Genomic DNA, 8,385 nt, shown 5'->3' with positions numbered 1-8,385 from the left:
CATCACCTACTGTCATCATACCGACACTGGCATCACCTACTGTCATCATACTGACACTGGCATCACCTACTGTCATCATCATACCCTATCTTCATCATACCGACACTGGCATCTCCTTCCTTCATCATACTGACACTGGCATCACCTACCTTCATTATACTGACATTGGCATCCCCTACCTTCATCATTATCATCCCCCTACTATCATCATACTGACACTGGCATCACCTACTGTCATCAACTGACACTGGCATCACCTACCTTCATTATACTGACATTGGCATCCCCTACCTTCATCATCATCCCCCTACTGTCATCATACTGACACTGGCATCACCTACTGTCATCAACTGACACTGGCATCACCTACTGTCATCATCATACCCTATCTTCATCATACCGACACTGGCATTTCCTTCCTTCATCATACTGACACTGGCATCAACTGACACTGGCATCACCTACTGTCATCATCATACCCTATCTTCATCATACCGACACTGGCATTTCCTTCCTTCATCATACTGACACTGGCATCACCTACTGTCATCATACTGACACTGGCATCCCCTACCTTCATCATTATCATCCCCTACTGTCATCATACTGACACTGGGCTCCCCTGCCACGATCACCCTGCCACCGGACTCCCTGTGCCATCACATGTGCCATCATCTGACATGTATATACCAATATGCTCTCTGTTCCAATCCTTACCATTGTATTTATATTTTGTTGTTACTTGTCAGTAAACCAATCCATTTATTACTTTTATTTAATGTACATCTGTAGTCAGATTTATTTTTAATTGTCATGGATCTGCACACAACATTCACCCTATATTCACCCTGTATTAAGGCAGAAAGTGATAGGAAATGAAACAAAAAAGGTGACAGAAAATAACACCCGGCCTGGTGATAACCTTTCTGCCTGAATGTATGATGGAGGAATCACTGAACTAATATTCACACATAATACATCAAATATTCTTCTTGGTGGGGACAACAGTAGCTGATCACTGTTATCTTGTAACTAGTCCATGGAAGTGATAAGTCCTCGCCTAAAACGGTTCATACGTGTTATACACAGCTGTACTATTAAACCTAGGTTCTGCCTTTCTCGTTTTCAGTTTTTGTTTTTCTAGCTTTTTTTGTATATAGCAGCTTTTGTCTTTCTTTTCACCTCTTGAGCACTAAAATAATATTCAGGAGTTGGGGAATCACTGCCTATAATCAGTCAGAAATGTTATTGGTGTTGGTTGCCGATGGGAAAGATGCCCCCCCCATACATTTGTGTTTACAATGCCACCTTTTCTACAGGTTAAAACGTGCTTGATTTTATTCATCTGTCATCAATGGAAGTGGCACTGACCCATGAACAATGCACCACAGATCTATTGATCCCTTCAGAGGTTTCCTGGATCGGGTCCTGCGCTGTCCAGTTATCCACCTTTGTCCCGGCGCGGAGGAGGTGCTGGGCGCCGCTACCTTCTTTCTTGTTTTCTGGCTTCTGCCTACGTACCCAGTCTGGCTTTGACCAGGCATGAGATTGGATGAGGTAGCCGCTGTAAATGGGGGAAAAAAAGAGAACCGATCTCACTGTGCATGCTGTGATCCTTTGGTGATCCTTCCAGTAATGCACCCCAGAATTCTGTTGGCTTTCCCCACGGCCTCACCAGATCGTTTGCTCTTTTTCAATTATTTGAATGAAGCATCCCAAAAAAATGTTTCCTCTGTATTTCTGGCCTACAATGTATCCCCAAGTATTGAGGCTCTATCAAACAATTCTTGTCCATTTTAAAAAGGTAAAAGTCAGCTTTCACTGCAGTGAATGAAATCCTCCTTTATTGTCCAATCACATTCATTGTCATAACACACTTTGGAAACTGTTTATTCAATACTTCTATTGAAACACATGGACCTGGAAGATTCTCCATCGGAGAATGTTTCAGAGACTTTTTTTTATAAAAAGACCCCTTTGAGTAATATCAACCTTATTGCATATTTGTGCGTGTTTGTATATGGTAGGAAAAAGTTAACCACATCTCCATTTGGGGAAATTCCTATACACTTCCTATTATTAATATTGAACAGGATTTATATAGCGCCAACATATTATGCAGCGCTGTACATTAAATAGGGCTTGTAAATGACAGACAGATACAGTGGTACAGGAGGAGAGGACCCTGCTCAGTAGAGCTTACAATCTAGGAGGTGGGGGAAGTAACACACCATAGGAGGGGGATATGGAATGATGGGTGAGTAGTGATGGTTTAGGAGAAAGAAGAAGATGGGTGGGCAAGTTTAAATAAATGACTTTTTTGAGTGCTCTAAAAACGAGTAGAAACAAGCCAAATAGGATAAAGAAGACCATTCGAGAGAGTTGAGGCAGCTCTAGAAAAGTCTTGGAGCCATGCGTGTGATGAGGTTATGAGTGAGGAAGTCATTAGTAGGTCATTGGAGGAGCGATGAGAGCGGCTATTTTTTTTTACCAGGTCAGAAGGACCTATAGAAATAATTAGGGCGCTTTCCTCTCCTAGTTGTTCTTTAAGTAATTCTATAAAGAATGATAGTAATGTGTAAATATGCTCAGTGTATTTGCACATTTAGACAGATTTGCTTGCTAAAAGGAAACTCTGCAGTGCTGTTCCGTTCTGTCCCTGGCACGTCTTTCCTTTTCTGGTCTTCTTTTGGGTTCCCAGTCTTTGGCCAGGTCCCGATGATGTTACTCTCACACATGTGCATGGCAGTCACTGTCCCACAGCAGAATCATGCTCAGAAAGCAGGGTCTTTGATGACCTCTCCTGTTAATAAAAAGTCTGCTTGTCAACAATTTGTAGTGATTGGACTTCAGGTCTGCGGTAATTGATTTGGGAGATTTCACTTTACTTCCTGTCCCTTTTAGGAGCAGAATACAAATTAGGAGGCAGAATGTTTACTAAAGCAGAACGACATAGGTAGATGGTAATTATACCCCACAAGGGTTTTTGGCCACACAATTGTGTAACAAGCTTTATGTGTGTTTGTGCAATGTGGTGACATCCAGCGCACCTTTCCAACAAATGTGCATTGCAGTACAATGTAATACACAGCAACACATTATCATGCATTGCCCTTTGCATCAAAATATGCTGCCTGCAACTCTTTTCTTTGGTGCATTAGGCAACCCATTTGAAAGAATTGCTTCCATAATGCAAAGTATCTTATGTGCCATAATCTGTAGGCTCTAGCCCATGTATGAACAGGGACATACAATGTTCTCGTGTGTTTGGGTTATCCTGTATCGCCACTAAAATCATCTCCACAAAGAAAAAAGACTGGAATACAAACTCTGTTCAAAGCTTCAAACAAAACACAGGAGTTGTGCTTTAGGCTAGATTTACACCCTTCTGTGCATACTTTCTGCATTTTCTAAGTCTGAAGATGATTTAATGATTCCAAGTGTAACAGTTTTTACTTTTATATTCTAGTTATTGCTGAGATTTGCACATTAAAGTGAATCTGACATTCCCTTAAACATTCTTTTGTGGGAATCTTCCTGGTCAATGTGTTTCAATAGAAGTAATTGATTCCCGCCAGGGAACTTTTAAGGGAATGTTACATAGTTATAGTTAGGTTGAAAAAAAAAAAACAGAAGGTTTACTAAATAAAAAAAAAAAAACTCTACATAGAATAGAAAACATGCAGTCAGAATCCTATATGTATAGTTGATCCAGAAAAGGTTCAACAAATCCTTATAAAACATTTCAACAGTTCAATTTTCTCCAACATTGGGGAAAAATAAATTCCTGATCCCAAAGGCAATCGGATATTCCCTGGATCAGCAGTCTCTGGTGTCTGTCCTTATAAAATGTAATGCTTGGTTATATGCTGTGCTTTTTTTTTTAAACCAATCTATTGAACTTGTAAAAACTACTTCCCTAAGGAGACTTTTCCACATTTTTACATTCTTTACTGTGGGGAATCTATTTTGTATGTGAAGATTAAACTTCTTTTCCTTTAGGCAGAAAGAGAACCTCCTTGTCCTTTGCATTAACCATCATTATGTAATTTTGTTGCAGGTTCTCTATATGGACCTATTATATATTTATACACAGTGATTATATCCCCCCCTTATACTGGGTAAAATGTAGGTGCTATATACTGTGTATTATTTTGTCATTTGGTTGCCCAATCAATGTATTCAGGTCTGCTTGTAAATTAAATATCTCTTATAGGAACTTTAAATTGGTGCCATTTGCAGAGGTTACAGCAGAGCCATTATGCTATGAATGCAGGGTTCATATTGGATGAGAATCTGACGTGTGTACAGAGGCCATCCGATGTCGTTCATAGTACCAACCTGGCGGACCCATGAACAATGGAAGTGAAGGGGGTGGAGCGCAGCGGGGTGGCATTTGCTTGCTCTCCCCCCTCTTGGAGGAACAGAATGGCGCTGTACAGTGCTCGTTCATTCATCTGCCAGTCGTTTGTTGTTGGAAGCGTTCGTAAAAGATAGTTTCCAATGGCATTTATTGAGTGTATTTATGCAGCCTTAGGTGCATGGGAGGAATGTTTATTTTGGCTGCATGTACAAAGGTAGTAGTGGATCCCAAACATTCCTGATGACATCTTTTGGTGTGTGTTGGGAACATCCTTTTGGTGTTCTGGTGATCATTTTTCTAACTATAACCTATTGGCCCATATTAGTTAATTATGTCAATGTTTCTATCATTCTTTACTGCACACCCATAGAGTAAAAAGTGATAAATACCATCACATACATACAATTTTGCAGTGTCCCCATTGCCTATGAAGGGCAGTTCACCTCCTTGCCTCGTCTTTCCAATACCCATCATTGGGGAAATCGTGCTTGTAAAACAGGACTGAGAATGTTAACTGTGGGCTGTAGAGAGAACGGCAAAATAGTTTTGACATTTCAGTATTGTTTCCCCAGCAGTGAAATCTGTTGCATCAACAATTGTTTTGTGCTATTCAAAAGAGATAGCTAATCCTTTAGTTGCTGAATAGCTTTGGGATTATGTTGTAACCGTATCAAAACAGTTTATCTGTGGCTATGATTTCAGATCTGGGTTTGGGGAATTATGTTATTAAGATCAGATCTATGGATTTGGTGTATTTGTAATCTGAAGCACTCATTGAATTAGTTTATATTCATTGCTACCTTGCTTTTTATTTGCTGTTCAGTGAAGTGTTTATAGGGTTATGCTTTAGTCAAGATTATGACACGCTTTTCTACACGGTGGCTTGATGGTCTTATTTTTATGATGTACATGTAAGAGGTTTAGGCAGTTTGCTTATTCGTCTGCATATCATGTTGTACCGGGTATATCTCAACTAATCTTTATATGTCACTTATGCCTCATTCAGGGGAACTGATTATTGTTATAATATGAAAGGCTTGTGCATTACTTAGAAGACAGTAAATATAAAGAGAACTGGGTTTACCTGACAATACCAGGAGGTAAAAAAAAAAAAGTAAATTTTTTTTTTAAGGCGTACCTAAACTGAACATTTTTACTTTACATAGAAGGGTAGACAGCAGCCGCTGCCATCAAGACTTGAGTGCAGAGCTTCCGGGAGAACTACATCATGCATCCTGGGAGGCTCTGGCTGCTCCTTCTGCGAAAGCCCTTATCAGGGGCGCAGAACAGGAGGAAAAGAGGTGCCAATCTTACACATGCGCTGGTAGATCGTCTCTCTCTTTTTTTTTTTTTACCTTCACAGCGGCTGTGTCACCTGATCTCGCGAGATCATTGTGAGATTGGGTGACGAAGAAAGAAGACGGAAGAGGAGATTGGAAGGTGCCCATTGCTTCCTCTGCGCCGGGACTCGGCACCAGGACAACGTGGGACCAGATTGATGGAAGGACCAGCACCATTGGGGGACCTGCAGGATTATAAAGGAGTGTGATTTTTGGGGTTTTTTTCTGTGATTTTTAGTTTAGTTCCGCTTTAAGAAAAATATGGAAGTTGGTTGATCTGCATCCCCAGAATAAAGGCATGAGGACTCACTGCCTTGGCAAAGTGAACATATCTCTTGAAATACTTTTAAATTTCCATTTCTGGAACAAGCTTACAGCCAGTGAAGTGATGGTAGTCAGAACTTCTTATTTGCATTCTTGTCCTGGATCACTGGCTCGGGATTTTCTAAAGTCATTGGAAGTGTCAGAGAAGAGTAGGTGTATTTTTTTTTAGTGAGTCGATTGTGTTGCACAGTCTTATTTAGTTCCCCCAGCCCATCAGAATTTATCTATAGTTTCTGGTCGGCTGCAATCACTCTGCTTACAATTCAGTACAACACAACAGTTTGGAGAGCATCAACAAACCCAGAAGGTCTGCTTGATCGTGAATTCCTGAAAAGTAAAACTTTTTTGCCTTTCCATACATTTTGAATACTTTGTTACCACAGAACTAGAATGCAAATAAGAACTTTTGGGACCTGCACTTTTGTTCTGGATGATAAACAGATTTGAACCAAAGGACCGGTATTCATTACAGCATTTATAGAGGGAAATCGTCAAACCTCTTGTCTCATTGGAAAGGTTTATTTGAGGAACATAAGCCTGAACAAACCAGGAAACTTGTCCCTCTTCTTCCTCTGTTATTAGCAATAGAGGAGTCATCATAAAGTCTGGATACCCTTTTGTAAAAGGGTTTAGATAGTACATTTTAGTTTTTACATATTTGTGTTCTAATTGTTTCGGGTACTTATAATTTAACAGAGTGCCTTCCAGGTGCTGGATTCAGTTAAGAATTTGCTTTGGTCGTCTTGAAAGATTAAACCAGACATTGCATTGAACTCATGGCACTTGTGTGATGCTGACATTGCAGCAGCTATTTCTGAATGAAAGTCATGATGCACAGCAAAGTTCCCAACTTCCTTAATTTACAAGCATAGTTTTCATTTACTTAGAAATTGCTTTGTTTTTTTAACAGTGACAAAATAATGCTAAGTCAATAGCTCATTTATCTTGCACCACTAAGGTCCCAGGTTTAAACATAGGTCTGGGCACTATGTGCATGGAGTGTTCTTGTGTTTATGCGGGCTCCTCCAGGCACTACATTGATGATAAAGCTTAGATTATTGGAAGTCCCACTGTGTGTTTCTTTACCGAGAGCTGCATGTAAAGCTGTCTTTCCCAAAAATTAGGATAAATACAGTAACTGCACAGTGTATGAATTCAGCAACCAACGCAGCAAAACAATGAACACTTGTTGCACTGTTTAAATGTGAACAACATATTTAGCCCAGTGTTAAACAACAGAGTTGTGTACATCATTTGCTAAAAGTCAGTACTACGTTCACAACCCAGCTTCTATTGTGTGTGGTTCTGGTGTCAGCATGACACAAACTAGTATTACTAATAACAAAACACAGCCGTATAATAACCAATGTATAGACTGGAAGAAATACTTATACCAAAAATGACATTATGTATAATGAAATATCCCAATATAACCCGCAGGTGTTTTTATTGCACTTGCTGATCATGTTGACATTTTCTTCTATCATGCTGATTGTGACGCTGATGGTATTGATGTGTTTCTATGACTCAAAGAACATTCCAGCCTCACTGGCCAGCATTCTGCATACCTGGCATATAGCAATTTTTGCACCGGGATTGCCCTGGAATACAAAGCTGATTTTGGTGCACTTTTTCTGTATGGTATATTGATTTCCCTTTAATGCATTCCTAGGTTCTTGTTGTCTTCCAAACCCTTGTACTATACACTGGATCTGTGTACTGTACTTTGCCGTGCTACTGCTGAATCCCTAAAATAATAATAATGTTCATGAATGTGAGTATACTAATATAAAAATTTACATTTTACATATTTCTAATGTAAGTTATGTCCTCTAGAAAAGCGGTCACCAACCTTTCAGACCTCATGGACCACCAAATTCATAATTGTAAATCCTGCAGATCATTATTATGAATTTTTTAAAAAAGATAAATTTGTAAAATAATAATCTGCCTAATGATGCCTGACAAGGACTGTGGAGGCTCTGATTCATTGACCAGCTCATGGTTAAATGAATTATTATTATTGTTACTATTATCATTAGTTGCTTTTTATGAAAATAGAAATGCAAAATGTTTGTTTGCTTTTGCTCTCGCTCACTTTGGGTTTATTTCATTCCTATCTAAGACTAAACAAGAAATGATAGTTATCAAAGTCAAACTATTTGATGCCATTAAATATAACAGTTAAAGAAAATACACAATTAAGGTCATACTTACCTAAAAGACCAAATAAACAAATAAAATAAAACAATGGGATGAGAATCGGTATTGGCGGAGTGGGGTGACTGTTGTAATTGTGGAAACAATACTGAAGCGTACGGCTCGGCAATGAATGCCTCATACAACTTACACAACACT

The 8,385-nt window shown here is 39.3% G+C and overlaps 1 protein-coding gene across 2 annotated transcripts in view; it reads left to right on the top strand.

Moving 5' to 3' along the window:
• CD99L2 (CD99 molecule like 2) overlaps positions 1-8,385 on the top strand; it is a 39,475-nt gene that overhangs the window by 724 nt on the left and 30,366 nt on the right. The gene's annotated exons all lie outside the window — the stretch shown is intronic.

This window comes from Pyxicephalus adspersus, chromosome Z (assembly GCF_032062135.1).
Source record: "Pyxicephalus adspersus chromosome Z, UCB_Pads_2.0, whole genome shotgun sequence".
NCBI classification, from domain to species: Eukaryota; Metazoa; Chordata; class Amphibia; order Anura; family Pyxicephalidae; genus Pyxicephalus; species Pyxicephalus adspersus.
The sequence above is the reverse complement of the archived record's forward strand: the minus strand, read 5'-3'. Positions and strand labels throughout refer to the sequence as shown.